This window comes from Ursus americanus, chromosome 33 (genome assembly GCF_024610735.1).
Source record: "Ursus americanus isolate L20-20 chromosome 33, mUrsAme1.1.p, whole genome shotgun sequence".
In the NCBI taxonomy this organism is placed as follows: domain Eukaryota; kingdom Metazoa; phylum Chordata; class Mammalia; order Carnivora; family Ursidae; genus Ursus; species Ursus americanus.
The window spans coordinates 12,316,604-12,332,429 of record NC_142159.1 but is presented as its reverse complement, the minus strand read 5'-3'; the positions used below and the strand labels follow the sequence as shown (position 1 = coordinate 12,332,429).

Here is a 15,826-nt window from a genome sequence, read left to right as displayed (position 1 = left end):
TCTGCCATAGGATCCAGCAATCATACTTCTTTGTATCTACCTAAATGAATTTAAAACTCATGTCTACACAAAAACCTCAACGTAGGTGTTCATAGCCACTTTACGCATAATTGCCAAAACTTGGAAGCAACCAGGATATTCTCCGGTAGGTGAGTGGATAAATAAACTGTGGTACCTCCAGGCAATGGACCATTATTTGGCACTAAAAAGAAATGAGCTATGAAGCCATGAAAAGACATGAGGAGCCTTACATGCATACTACTAGGCGAAAGAAGCCAATCTGAAAAGGCTACATGCTGTATGATTCCAATCAAATGACATCGTGGAGAAAGCAAAACTTTAGGAACAGTAAAAAGACCAGTAGTTGCCAAGGCTTATGGGGAAGGGAGGGATGAATAGGGGAGCGGATTTTTAAAACATTGAAATTATTCTGTACTCTACTACGATGGTGGGTATATGTCATTATATGTTTGTCAAAAATCTAAACTACACAACACCAAGAGCGAACCCTGATGTAAACTGTGGACTTCGGGTGATAATGATGTCAGTGCAGGTTCATCAGTTGTAACAAATGCACCAGGGTGGTGTTGGTTGTTAGCGGGGAGGCAGTGTATATGTGGGGCAGGGGATACATGGGTCATCTTTGTACCTCCCATTCAATGTTGCTGTGAACCTAAAACTGCTCTAAGTAATAAAGTCTATTAAAAGTAAGAAAAGCAGATTCTGACCCATTAATAAAATTGGAAATCATGATACTAAATTAATTAATAAATAAATTGAAATTTTGATGACAATTGTGATATTTACATTATTTAAATACCTCCCCCCAAAAATACTTACTAATTACAAGGAGAAAAAGAATAACTCGACAGTGGAGGAGGCTAGCAGACACCATCTTAATCAAGGGCTTAAAGTGACCTTCGTCGGTAATGAGACAAATGGAAATCACACCCCCTGAGAGCATGCCCTGAGAAGAGCCACAGGGTGAGTTCTGTGATATTCCTGCCAAAGATGCAAAACCTGAATCTAATCTTGAGGAAACATCAGACAAAACCAAATTAAGAGACGTGCTACAACATCGCTGGCGTGTCATCTTCAGAAGTGTCAAGATCATGCTAGTGAAGGACACACTGCAGAACTCTTCCGGACTGGAGACTAAAGACGGGACAGCTGAATGATTCTGAATTCTACCCTTTACTGTAGAGGATGTTATTGGGACGACCAGAGAAACTTTGATGGAGTTAAAGATTAGGCAGTACGAACAGAAGAAAGCTAACTTCCTGGTTTTGATGATCGTGTTGTGGTTCCATAGAACTATCTTGTAGGAACTTCTTTTGTAGGGAATACACACTGAAGTATCAGGGGCATAACAGGGCACCATGGTGGCAATTTACTCTCAAATAATACAAGAAAAAATATTTTGTACTATTCTTGCAAATTTGAGGTTTTTAAAATTTTTTTTTTAAGATTTTATTTATTTATTTATTAACACAAGCAGGGGGAGTGGGAGAGGAAGAAGCAGGCTTCCAGCGGAGGAGCCCGATGTGGGGCTCGATCCCAGAACGCCGGAATCACGCCCTGAGCCGAAGGCAGACGCTTTAACGACTGCGCCACCCAGGCGCCCCTAAAATTTTTTTAATTCAACTTTAGAGGCGCCTGGATGCCTCAGTTGCTTGAGCATCTGACTTTTTGTTTCAGCTCAGGCCACGATCTCAGGGTTGTGAGACTGAGCCCCACATCAGGCTCCGTGTTCAGCACACAGTCTGCTTGAGATTCTTTTCCCCCCTCCCTCCCCCTCTACTCGTCCCCTCTCTCTCTCTCAAATAAATAAACAAAATATTTTTTAAAAATAAAATTCAAATTCATGTATAGGTTATCTGCATGCTGTAGAATGAAGTTGGACCCCTACTTCACACCATATACAAAACTTAACTCAAAATGGATCAGCAATTTGAATATAAGAGCTAAAACCATAAAACTCTTAAAAGAAAACAGAGAGGTAAATTTTCATGACCTTGGATTTGGCAATGGAGTCTTAGACATGACACTGAAACACAAGCAACAAAAATAAAAATAAATAAACTGGACTTCATCAAATTAAAAACTTTTATGCATCGAAGGACATAACCAAGAGAGTGAAATGACAACCTATAGAATGGAATAAAATAATTGCAAATTAGATACCTGCTAAGGATCTAGTATCTAGAACATATAAAGAACTCTCGCAACTCAACAACAAAAGGGCAACCCAATTTAAAAATGGGGAAAGTGCTTGAGTAGACATTAATAAAAAGAGAACATACAACAGATAGTTTTCCCAAGAAGACACACAAATGGCCAACAAGTACCTGAAAAGGTGGTTAGCATCGCTGATCATCAAGGGAACGGGAATCGAAAGCACAATGACACACCACTTCACAGCTGTTAGAACGGCTATCATCAAAAAGACGAGAAATAACAAGTATTAGTGAGGATGCAGAGAAAAGGGAACCATTGTGCGCTGTTGGTGGGAATAAAAATTGGTGCTGCCGCTGTGGAACACAGTAGGGAGGTTCCTCAAATATGGTCCAGCAATCCCACTTCTGGGTATCTTTTCAAAGGAAATGAAAACACAAAATCAAAGAGATATGTGCGCTCCCATGTTCACTGCAGCATTAGTCACAATGGCCAAGATATGGACACACCCTGCGTGTTCATCAATGGATAAATGAATAAAGATGTGATATATATGTATCATATATGTGGTATATATACATGTATGTGTGTATAGATAAGTGTGTATGCATATACATACATGTGTGTGTAGATATATACATACAATGGAATATTTTATTATTCAGCCATGAGAAAGAAGGGAATCTTGCCCATGTTGGACAGTATGGATGAACCTTGAGGGCATTATGCTAAGTGAAATAAGCCAAACAGAAAGATAAATACCACATGGTATCATTTTTGAGTGGAATCCCCCCCAAAAAAATGTCAAACTCATAGAAATGGCGTAGAAAAATGGTCACCAGGGGCTGAGAGATAGGGGAAATAAGGAGAGGTTGGTAAAAGGATACAAACTTCCAACTATAAGATAAATAAGCTCTGGGGCGCCTGGGTGGCTCAGTCGGTTAAGCGTCTGCCTTCAGCTCAAGTCATGATCCCGGGGTCCTGGGATCGAGCCCCACATCAGGCGCAAGGAGCGTGCTTCTCCTTCTCCCTGCCCCTCCCCCCCCCCCACTTGCATTCTCTCTGGCTCGCTCTGCTCAAATAAATAAATAAATTTTTTTAAAAAAAGATAAATAAGTTCTGAGGATCTAATGTAGGATGTAGTGACTATGGTTGATAATACTGTATTGTGTAATTGCAGTTTGCTAAGAGAGTAGAATTTAAATGTTCTCACCAGGGGCGCCTGGGTGGCACAGCGGTTAAGCGTCTGCCTTCACGCTCAGGGCGTGATCCCAGCGTTATGGGATCGAGCCCCACATCAGGCTCCTCCGCTGGGAGCCTGCTTCTTCCTCTCCCACTCCCCCTGCTTGTGTTCCCTCTCTCGCTGGCTGTCTCTGTCAAATAAATAAATAAAATTAAATAAATAAATAAATAAATAAATAAATGTTCTCACCAAAAAATGTGTGTGTGTGTGTGGTAATAGATTAAGGAATTAGATGGGGGGGAACCTTCCACAATGTATACATATATCAAATCACCATGGTATACATGCTAAATACCTTAAAATTATATATGCAATACATGTGTGTGTGTGTATATATATATATATATATATATGTATATATATATATATATATATAAAATACCTCAACGAAGCTGAAATACATAAATAAATAAAAATTTCCTTACCTTCTCCCATTTTTCTGAAAAAGGAAGATCTGTAAATGGCCAACAAGCACATGAAAAGATGCTCAACATCATACATCATTAGGGAAATGCACATCAAAACCGTGGTGAGAAAACTGCTCTATACCCACTGGAATGGCTAGAATTTTTTTAATGGAAAATAACAAGTGTTGGCATGGATGTGGAGAAATTGGAACCCTCATGCATTGCTGATGGGAACGTAAAGTGGTGCAGCCAGTTTGGTAAGCAGTCGGGCTATCCTCAAAATGTTAGTGTATTACCAGAAAATTCCACTTCTGCCTCTAAGTAGGTACCCAAAAGAATTGCAAACAAACACATGTACGCATGCCTGTTCATAGCAGCATGACTCACAAGAGTCAAAGGACATTTGGAAAACAACCCAACTATCCAGCAATTGATGAACAGACAAACAAATTGTGGTGTATACATACAATGGAATGCTATTCAGCCATAAAAGGGAATGACACGTGTTGTAGCATGGGTGAATCTCAAATACACTAAGTGAAAAAAACAGGACACAAAAGGCCACATATTGGCTCCATCTATACAAAATATCCAGAATAGGTAAATCTATAGAGCAGAAAGCAGATGGGTGTTCCCAGGGAGGACACCCTGGGGGGTGTCGGGGGGAATGCTTACTGGGCAAGAGGTTTCCTTGGGGGATGAGGAAAATGCTTCGGGAACTAGGCAAACATTGCGTAACATTGTAAATACACTAAATGCCACTGAATTGTTGGCTTTGAGATGATTAGTATTATATTATGTGAATTTCACCTTAATTTAAAAGAAAAAAGAAACTACTGGTTTCCTTCCCTAAACCTCATCTTCTCCATACACACATGTACACACACACACATACACACACCCAAACACACACACAGATATATAATCTCTATAAGTTTTTGGATTATAACCCAAAGTATAAAATAAATACCCATGTGTCCATACTGACGGAAATAAGTGATCGAATTTAAAAATTAATGGACAGGGCAGAAGACACAAACTTCCCATGCAAAAGAATTCCAAAGAGTTTATGTAGCAGCCCCCCCACCTCAAAGACGTGGAGCTTAACTTCCCCTCTGTAAGCGTGGGTTGCACATCTCAGCCTCCCTCCAAAGAACAGAACATAAAAAGGGGTCCAAGGAAGCAACTTTACGGTGGGGAAACCTAGAAACATGATCTTAACCAGATGGTCAAGGGTAACATCACAGAGAAAATGTTGATGACATGTGCCCCCCAATATGTGACGAGAAGCACACTTCACCTCTGGGGTCTTCCTCCCCAAAACCCATAACCCCAGCCTTGGCATGGAAAAAACATCAGACAATTCCAAATCGAGGGACAGTCGACACAATATCCAATCAATACTCTTCAAGACCGTCAGGGTCATCACAAACAAGGGAAGTCTGAGGAACCGTCACGGACCAGCAGAGGCCAAGGAGACATGACAGCTAAACAGGACGTGGTGTCTGGATGGCATGCTAGAACAGGACATGGACTTTCAGGGACAACTAGTGAGTCACAACAAACTGCGGAGCTTTGTGAAGAGTAGCGGAGCGTGCTGGCACCTCCGTGGCGGGAAGTGGGCCCTGCTAACGTGAGATGCTAACAACAGAGAAACGTGGGTGAGAGGTGTCCAGGAACTCTGTACTATCTTTGCAGATTTTCTGTAAATCGAGAACTATTCTAAAATAAAAGGTTTTTTTTTACAAAAAGCAAAGGCAGAACGTTAATATTAATGCTATCATATACATATGCATATGTGATATATACGTGCTCGCATTCACACAGAATACTCTAGAAACCATAATGCCAGAGGCCTCTGACAGGATCAAGGTGCTTGAAGGACAGAGGAGGCCACTGTACACGCTTTTCTACCTTTTGAATTTTCAGTATCGATGGTTAAGAAGCAAATGTGCTGTGCTGGCTTTGGCTGCACATGTACCGAAATTGTGACGATGTGGTGAAGATTAGCGTGGTCCCTGAAGAAGAAAAATGCAAATTTGGGAAGCGTTCCACACTTCTTAGAGTTTAGTGGGTACAGAGTTTTAGTTTTAGAAGATAAAAAAGTTCCAGAGATCTGTTGCACAACACTGTAAAGAGACTTAAGACTACTTAAGTGTACCCTTAAACACGGCTAAGATGACAAATTTAATGCTATATGTTGTTTACCACCATAAAAAAAGAAAGTGTGCGAAAAGTAACGAAACGTTAACATCCATTCAGAGACAGTGATGCAACATTTTCTGCATATTTGAAACATTAAAATCTCAGGCAAAGCATTCTGCATGTACAAAGGCCCTGCGGCAGGATGAAGTGCAGCCAGTGTGGGCTGGAGAGCAGAGAGCAAAGGACAAGGTGGCACAGCATGAGAGAAGGAGGTGGGGACTTAAGCAGACAGCCACCGGAGACAACACCCTTCCCGCACATTCCAGAGGCTCCCACCCTGGCCAGCCTAGAGGCTGTTCCTTTCTCAAGTGCTCACAGAGCTCCTGAGTCCAAATCACCCAGTGCCAGCCGGGCCCAGACCCTGCTCTATCCTGAACATGACAAGCTCATTGCTCCCCTTCTCCTGCAGGCTGCTTTCCCCTCAAGAGGCAGTTCTGAGGTGACGGCTTTCTGTGGGTGGATCCCCCAAGGCAGAGCTCACAAAGACGTGACTGTCTGGGGCACAGGTCCTGGCTCAGATGAGCAGAATCCTAGCCTGATTCTCCAGCCTCCACATCAAAGAGGAGATCAAAGCTCCTGCCAGCCATCCGCACACAACACAGAGCCCAGCCCCACACAACACAGAGACCAGCCCCAGGGCAGGCGTGGCTCTCCTGGGCACATTTCACCCTCAGAGGTGAGGAGAGAGGACCCTCGTGGTAGCCCCTAGGCACTGGCTGGATACCCAGCAGGAAGAGTGCCAAGCTATGGGGCGGCATCCTTTCCCTCACACACAGCACTTGACGGTGCACGGCAGGCCCCGAGGAAGACAGGGCCAGGACTGCTACGCGCACCACAGGTGAGGAAAGGGAATGGGAGTGGGCCAAGGTCACACAGCCGGCCAGAGGGCCCAGACCCTCAAGATCCCTGCCCAGTGCCCCTCCCAGGCACACAAGGAGCCTTCCACCCCAGGAGTGGTGGTCTGACCAATGACGACACCAGGGCTAGGTCTCCCAACTGCACAGCTTGGTAGCTGGGGTCTTGGGGCAGACAGTGTCTCCTGACCTTGATCTCCCACGAGTGCCAAGTGCAGTGTCTGACACATGGTAAATATTCAACAAATGGTAGCTTTTCTTACCGTGACACCCTAGAAATAACCCACTGGAGCACTGTCACTTAACAGCCAACTCACCCACAGCAAGGAGCGTCACGTGGGCTGAAACAGGAGGGCTGAGGGCAGCAGAGCACCCCCGCCCCGGGGAAGGCCCAGTTGTGGCCAGCTGCCTGGAGCCCCAGGAAGGACCCTCCGGGATGGACCCCAGCCCCACCCCAGCCTGGCCAGCGTGGCTGTGATTAAATGCGATCAGAGCCACGGAAGACGCAGCGGGAGCTGGGGCACCTGGGGTCCAGTACCCACACTGATCGAATGCGCCATGTTACCCTGTGTGAGTCACTTCCTCTCCATGCTTTGTGTGTTTTTCATCAGCCAAATGAAGAGTCTGGACTTCATAAAACTGAAGTCCCCTTCAAAACTATGATGTATATTATACCCAAATTCCTCCTAAAATGAATAGCTAAGTAGATAGAGGTAGGTAGATGGATGGATGGATGGATAGAAGGATGATATATAAAAACTGGTCAGTTACTATCCTCTTTTAAGGCTGATTCCAGGGGGAAAGAAGAAGAAGAAGAAAGAAGAAAGAAGAAAAAGGAAAGGAAAGAAGACTGTCATTTAGGACATCCAGGGACCAGCTGCTGAAAGGTAAGACCCATGGGGCTTCCTTCCGGGCTAGTGTTCCAGGAATTGGAATAAGGCTCAAAGACCTCAAGAAGGAACAAAAGGAAGGCCTGTCTCCAGTCCCTCCCCACAAGGGCAAGCCCCTCCCTATTTCTCGCTGGGGAGCCAGGGCAGACCAGCATCTGTCCAGGAATCCGGCCTTGGGCTGTGCTTGGACTGGAATCTGTCGCAAGGCCCTCTTACTATAACCAGGACAAGGGTAGAATAAGATGGAGAGTCAGGAGCTTTCTTACTGCCCGAAAAGCCCACTCAGTTTATGAGATGCAGTGTTAACTAGTGAAACACACCACCATCTCAGTGAGCTGACTATTCTATGGACACGAGCAATGCAACCTCTCAGTCTCCTGTGAACCACTGACTTGAATAGCTAACAGCTTCCTGGGCACCTCCCTCCACTGAGTCACACCGGGTCCCGCAGACGTGCCTGAAACTCACCTCTCCCAGCCTTCCCACCTCCGAACGAGACCCTGCTCTTCCAGCTCATACGACGAAAACTTCGGAATCATCCTTGACCCTTTTGTTGATCCCACTGAATTATTAGCAGGTGTGATGGTTATGTGTCCACTGGACCCACCACGGGCTGTCCAGATCCGGCATTCTTTCTGGGGGTGTCTGCGAAAGGGGCTTCCTCCCCAGTGTGAGTGGGCAGCATCCAATCCATTGAGGGCCCGAATAGGGCAAAAGGCGGGAGAAAGGAGGAATTTGTCCCTTTTTTCCTGCCTCCTGTTTGATCTGGGACATCTCCATCTCATCTCTCTTCTGCCGTCAGAACTTTCCCACTCGGACCGCGGTATGTCACTGGCTTTCCCGCGTCTCCGCAGAGCGCAGACTGCGCGAATTCTCAGCCCTCCATAATCATGTGAGCCAACTCCCCACAAGAAGTCTCCTTTTATACACACTAAAGTGTGCGTGCGCGCGTGCCTGCGCAAATGCGTGCAGACGTGCGCATGCGCACACATCCCCTGTTGTTTCTGTTTCCCTGGAGAACCTAACACAGCGAGTCTTGCTGGTTTCACCTCCGCCCAACCGCTAACACGTGTCCCACATGCTGCGCGCCAGGCCCTATTCTAAACACCTTCCATATTAAGTCATTCAATCTTCGCACTGACTCTATGAACTAGGTACTCGTATCCCCACTTTATGGGGAAGATGAGGAAACTGAGGCACAGAGAGGTGAAGTACCCATGAAAGGACGGGATAGAGCTTTGAGGGCAGGTTATGCAGCTCCAGTGCCCGTGTGCTTTGCAGCCACACCACACCGCCTTCCGAGGATTTCTCATCACTCCCGTGGCCGTAAACCCTGGGACCACCCTCCCACGATCGGACACCCTGCTGAGAGCTCTTTTGAAAGGGGGTCATGTTCAAAGCCTCCAACGCCTCCCATGTCACTCAGAGCCAAAGCGGAAACACTATGACCTACAAGTCGCTGCATGATCAGACCTCACCTCCCATCTACCCTCCTCCCCCACTCCTCCGCACCAGCCACACTGGCCTCCTTGCTCACCACACCCAGAGGTTTCGGCACTTGCTGTTCCATTCCCTCTGCCTGGAATACCCTTCCTGTCACCCTCAGGGCTCATGCCATCACTTACCAATGAAGTCCTCCCCAAAAACCCTATTGAAAATATCAACTGCCGCCCACTGCCCCCACTCTTCCTGTCCCCCCGACAGCACACCATCCCATCACAGCCTGGGAGCCATCTGATCTGTGGCCCATCTGCTGTCTACCTCCCCACTAGACAAAACCTTCCATGAGGGCAGGCCCCAGGCTTGTTTTCTTCACCGCTATATCCCCTGGGCTTAGAGATAGTCCCTTACAGTAGGTGCTTGATAAATAGGCACCGAGTAAACAAATGAGCTCACGACGAAATGAAGTTCCTCCAAGTACAAGTGCCGTCCCACAGGAGTTCAGAGGTGGAGGACTAGTCATGGAAACATCTTCCATGGAGAAGGGTCATGGAAACATCTTCCATGGCTTCCTGGAGAAGCTGGGGTCTGAACTGGGCCAGTTGGCCTTGCTGAGCGATTTGAGCACAGCTGCACGAATGCCTGCACCACCCCAAAGTCAAGGTTGGCAGCAAAGACTGGGGCTCTGGGCAGTGCTCTGCCCAGCTGACTGATAAAAATCCCTGTAGGTCAGCCCTACAGAATGGGTTCCAGTAGACCCTTCAGGCACCCTGCAAATAACTGTATATGGTAGACCTTCTTGGATGCCCATGAATAGTCAAAACCACAAATGTTGAATCTGCAAGGTCTCAGCTCTGTTGCTCTGGCCCCTGGGAGCAATGCCAATGATGCTGTAGTAGGAGGAAGATGAGACTGGGTCGTGTAAGAGAATTCATGATTAATGATGCAGCACGTAGGGCTACAGGAGGCCAAAGTGAGAGGGGGGCCTAGCCTGGCTGGAGTGCTTAAGAAAGACTCCATGGAAAAAGGTATTTCATGACCTGGGTCTGAATTCTGTGTCAGAATGCTTTTGGTTGCAAACAACAGAAAACCTGAGTAAAAATAGAAAACCTGAGTAAAAGTGGCTCAAGCCATGAGGGTGTTTATGTGAGCTTAACAACTTAAGTTCAAAGAAAGGCAGATTCGGGATTAGTTTAAGGGCTCCAAAAGACCCTATGCCCCTTTTTACCTTCCTTTCTGCCATCCTCAGCCAAAGAGCTATCAGCTTTTATCTGAACATTATTGCCTCACAGTGGCAATGTGGCTGCCACAGCTCCAGGCATCACCTCCTCCTACAACACTGTCCAAGACAGGAAAGGAGGTCCAAATGTCCATCATGGATAAATAAATTTTGATGCATTCACAAATGGAAAGCCTACAGCAATTAAAAAATAAAAGAAAGAAGTATTGCTACAAGTAATATCATGGATAAAGCTGTGAGCAAAAAAGTCCAGATATGGAGATACTGGTAATGGGGTAGCCACGTATGTGGGGGGTATATGGGAATCTGTACTCTCCTCTCACTTTTGCTGTGAATTTAAAACTATATCTACATTTATATATATTTTATATTATATATTTTTTTCTTTTTAAAGAAGCCAAACACAAAAGAAGACATATTGGATAATCTCACTCATATGGAGCACAGAGCAAACAAAACAAACCATGGTGACACAAGTCAGAATAATGGTTACCCCTGAGAGGGGCTATGGGCTAGGTGGGGCATGAGGGAACCTTCTAGAGTGCTGGAAATGTTTCATATTTTGATCTGAGTGGCAGTTACATGAGTACATATGCAAAAGCTCATCAGGACGTGTGCACTTCACAGTGCATTGTTTGTATCTCAATTTTTTTAAAAAATCAAAGCATCAAAAAGAGAGAAAAAGGAACCACTACACAGGCCTCTCTAATCAAGGGGGAAATTTTCCCAGAGGCCCCAGAGGCTTTCCCCAAATGTCTTCTGGGCCAGAACTGGGTCACATGCACACCCCAGGACCCATCACCAGCCAAGGGGGGTGGAAGCACCATGACTGGCCAAGACCAATCATGACCAAGGCCCTGGTGCTGGAACAAAGTGGGGTTCAGTTACAGAAGGAGATGGGTGAGGGCTGTTGCGTGAGCAGCCAACAGTGTCTGCAGAAAGCCCCAAGAAATGAGAGTCAATCTAGGCAGGCGTCATAAGAGTGGAACTAGCTTCTGCTCTCTGGACACTCCCATGCCCACGTGTGGGATGAAGCATTTACTTGGGCTCCCTGCACTTCAAGATGGCAGCAAGTGAAGAAGGGTAGGCAGAAATCGTGAGGGGAAAGGTCCAAAAATCATTGCCAGAAATCCGCTATATCAGTAGGATTCTCCAGAGAAAGAGAAGAGGATAAGCAGCTGGATGGGTTTACCCTAAGGAGTTGGCTCACACAATGGTGGGGCCAGGAAGTCCAAAAGCTAGTGAGCAGCAGCCAAAAACTCAGGCAGGAGTTGAGGCAAATTTCTTTTCTGGGAAACCTCAGGTGTTACTCTCAAGGCTTCCAATTGATTGGATGAGGCCCACCCACACCATCCAGGGTGAGCTCCTTACTTACAGGCAGCTGATTGTAGGCACGGACCCCACATCTACCAAATCCCTTCACAGCAACACCTAGATTAGTGTTGATTAAATAACCGGACACCGGAGCCCAGCCAAGCTGACACGTAACACTGACCACCGAGCAGGTGACCCAACCTCAACTGCGCTTCCCTGACTCCCATGTCCCCAATCCACCCCACCCCGACTCCCTGTCCTTATCTGAGCTCATGTGGCCCCACAGTCTCCAGACAGCGGCTTGTCCACGTTCAAGATCTCCAGGGGCCTCACCCAGTGGAGTTCCACACTGGGGTGGGCGTGGAATGGAACCAGAAAGGTGTTTCCATCAGGAACCTGGAACAAGAGACCTGTGCTTGGCCAAATCAGCCACAAAAACCTGGGGCCGGCATGGTAGGGGGGTGGGGGGTGGGTAGGGGCATGGGGGAGCGGGCAGGGAGGGGGGGTTGCAGTTCCCCAGATCAGCTGATCTTTGTCTGGGTTCTTGTTTGTTCTGCTCCATGGATTCCTTGGTATTCGCTGTCTCTCATAAACATATTTCTGTGATATATACTGTAAATCTGCTTCATTTGAAATTCACAGTTAATGACCTATTCCCTCGTATTCAGGAAACAGAGTAAGGTTCCGGCTTTTAAAGGCCAGGAGTTTACTAGCCAGAATATGACAAGGATTACAAAGTATAGGCCTGCTCTAAAAGCACTTAAGAAACAGTCTCCGTCAGAAATTTCAAGAATACCTTCAAATAACATCATTTATCTGCCAAGAGGCCAAAGGGGTGGGGAGCGTTGGTGGGTGGGAAGTAAATGAGTATTTGATCAAATCCATATTTTCAACTCCCCGGGTGAGGGGGAGATAAATATTTACTAACACTTCTCACTCTGAGAAGGCTTGTGTGCACACTTGTGTGGGCGAGGGGGTGTGCACGGGAATAAGTGTGTGCACCAAAGCCCCGTCCCCTCCGTCCACCAGCCCCCACGACAACTCTGCAGAATCTGAATTCTATGATCAAAGAGGTAATTTAATAAAATGAGTATCCCTGTTTTCGGGTCGGCCCACTTAACTGAAATCCAAAGCCAGCTCTGGAGTAAATTGGGCTGAGGCCAAATCGATTAGGCCCATCCGCACTTTCTCATTTTCAATAGAGTCAGGGCTTAACCAGGTTAGTTGTTGTTAAACACATTAGCCAGGTACTCTCCTCTCTCCAGCCCAATGATTTTGTGTCGGGCCTGAAGGATTGTAATTGCAATCCAGCGAGACGGCCACTGAGCAGGGTGATTTACTGAGGGCTGTGGGGTGCAGGCCGGCCTCCTACCTGCCGCTCGCTGGACGGGAACTTTCTTCCCCAAATCTCGTCCTGATTAACAGTGGGGGGTGGGGGGGTGCGAACCCTGGGGATTACAGGATGCTGCTTCTTTGGGACACCCACTCTGTGGTTCTTTCCAAGCCTGGGGGTGGGGGCACAGGGGACGAGGGTCTCTTTGTTCCGTGGAACCGGAACCGAGACTCAGGAGGGCTGGGCTTCTGGAACCAGCCTGAGTCCCACTGGGCACCGAGTCCTGCCCGTTCCCTGGCGGACGGCAACCCTCCTTACTGTCGTGCAGGAACATTCCCAGCCTTACTCTCCAGCCTTACTCACCGGGTCAGGCCCAGGGCTCCCAGCTCCGACAGCACTTTTTTCTCCCAGCCTTCCCTCCCCTGTGCTCTCTGGGCCCGACCTGCACCCTTGGGCTTCCATCTTGCTCTGCGGCCCCCTCCCCTGCAGTCTGAGCGCTTCGCCTCCCATCTCCGAGACGCAGTCCCCTCGTCTGCGCGGCTGGGTGGGAGGAGAACACCCTCCCCAAGGAGAGGAGCTGGAAAGGACAGTCAACAACCGGTGGCAGTGAGGACAGGGAGAAACCGGAGCCCTCATGCATTGGTGGCTGGAGTGTAAAAAGGTGCGGCCACTTTGTAACAGTTCGGCTGTTCCTTAAAAGGTTACATACGCATTTACCATATGGCCCAGCGATTGTCACTCCTCGGTATTTACCCGAGAGAGATGAAAGCCTGCGTCCACACAAAGACTTGGACATGAATGTTCATAGCAGATTTATTCGTAATACCCTAAAGCTGGGGGACACCTGGGTGGCTCCGTCGGTCGAGTGTCTCCCTTCGGCTCAGGGCATGATCCCAGGGTCCCAAGATCGAGTCCCGCCTCGGGCTCCTTGCTCAGCGGGGAGCCTGCTTCTCCCTCTGCCTGCCGCTCCCCCTGCTTGTGCTCCCTCTCTCTTCCTGACAAATAAAATCTTTAAAAAAATACCCTAAAACTGGAAGCAACCCAGATGTCCATTAACAGGTAAATGGATAAACCGAGGGCGGTAGACCCATGCGATGGAATAGTATTTAGCAATAAAAAGGAATCCAGAGCTGAGGCCTCCCACCACGCGGATGATCAGTAAAGCCATTAGGCCGACCGAGAGGAGGGAAGGGTAGGATTCCATGTATGCGAAATGTCCAGAAAAGGAAAATCTATAGAGACAGAAATTAGATTAGTGGTTGCCTGGGGCTCGGAATGGGAAGGAGGGTTAACTTAAGTGGGCGCTGGGGGTCGTACTGAGGTGGTAAAAATGCCCTAAACCTCAGTCGTGGGGATGGTTGCACGCCTCGGCGACCCTACTAAAAAGCATTGAATTGTATACTTAAAATGGGTTCGCTTTATGGAATGTAAATGATGCCTCAATAAAATTGCTTACAAGAGAGACAACAGGAAATGCTAGGACCTGCCACAATGCGGCAGCTCCTCTGAAAGTTGGACGTAAGGTCCCATGTGACCCAGCAGTCCCACCCCGGGCACACACACCCACGTGGAAACAGTCATTGACACAAAAGCTGTCCATGAGCGTTCACAGCAGCGAAGGTGGAGAGAACCCACACACCAGCTGTGATTGGCACTATGCAAACCAGGGCCCGCTCCCCGCTCAGTTCCAAGAGCAGCCTGGCGGCGGGCAGCCTGCCTGCTCCTGCCAGCTTCCAGGCTGGGCACTGCACCCCTCTGGTCAGCAGGGAACAGGGGGGGGGGCCCGTCTGCACACCCCCACACCTGTCCTTTTGTGCAGCATGATATCATTGTCACTGGGTGGTTATTGGAGCCCTGGCCCTCTCTCCTCTGGAACGCAAGCTTCATTGGGGCAGGACTGGGCCCATTTCTGCTCGCCGCCGAGTCCCCCTCACCCCCCGCCTGACACAGGGCCTCACAAGCTCTCAATAAATATTTATGAACAGAAGAAGAGAAGGGGGTGAGGAGAGGGAGGGAAGGAGGAGTCACTAGTGTTGGCCAGAACAGCCCTCCCAAGATAAATGTTATTGTTACACCCTAAACCCAGAGTCTTCAAGTCCAGTGCCTGGAAGCATTGGGGGAAAATAAGAATGTTAATTGTAATAAGGGGAATGATCCACAAATTGGTACCATATTGCTCTGTGTTTCAGCTTTCTGAAGTTTTAGCAGCTTTGGTGTTGTCAAAAGCACGGAAAGTAGAACAGCGGGTAGGCCTGACTCTGAATCCCGCCAGGCCCCACTCCCAGGCCTCTCCGCGTGTGTGTTACCCCTACAACAAACCTCTGAGGCAGCTTCTATTACTAACCCACTTTATAGATGAGAGGACTGAGGCCCAGAGCGTTTCAGTAACGTACCTGAGGCCCTACAGAGAAGTGGCAGAGCCAGGCTCGGACTCACAGAGCTCGACTCTGGAAACTGTGCCCTTAACTCCTACACAGTGCTTCCAGAAGGGGGGGAAACGTTTACGGAATTAATGAGTAGCATTTCTTTTCTGAGATGGTGGCATCGGGGAGCCCATCATAAGAAAAGGGACCACTCCGAATAACCGGGGCTGGTGTGGCGCGGCTGGTAACCCCCTCGCACACTCTGTCATTCGTTCATCAAGTGTTTCCTGAGCACCTAACCCTCTGTTCCCTGGTCTGCAAAGTGAGAATAATAATAGCAGGCCGTGCCTCGCAGGATAAGG

General features: G+C 47.8%; 1 non-coding gene across 1 annotated transcript; it reads left to right on the top strand.

The window, feature by feature from the left end:
• Nucleotides 1-5,781: 5,781 nt before the first annotated feature.
• LOC148107221 (U6 spliceosomal RNA) lies at nt 5,782-5,886 on the top strand. Its single transcript, XR_015722855.1, has one exon. It is a non-coding gene; the product is annotated as a U6 spliceosomal RNA (small nuclear RNA).
• The last annotated feature ends 9,940 nt before the right edge of the window (nt 5,887-15,826 follow it).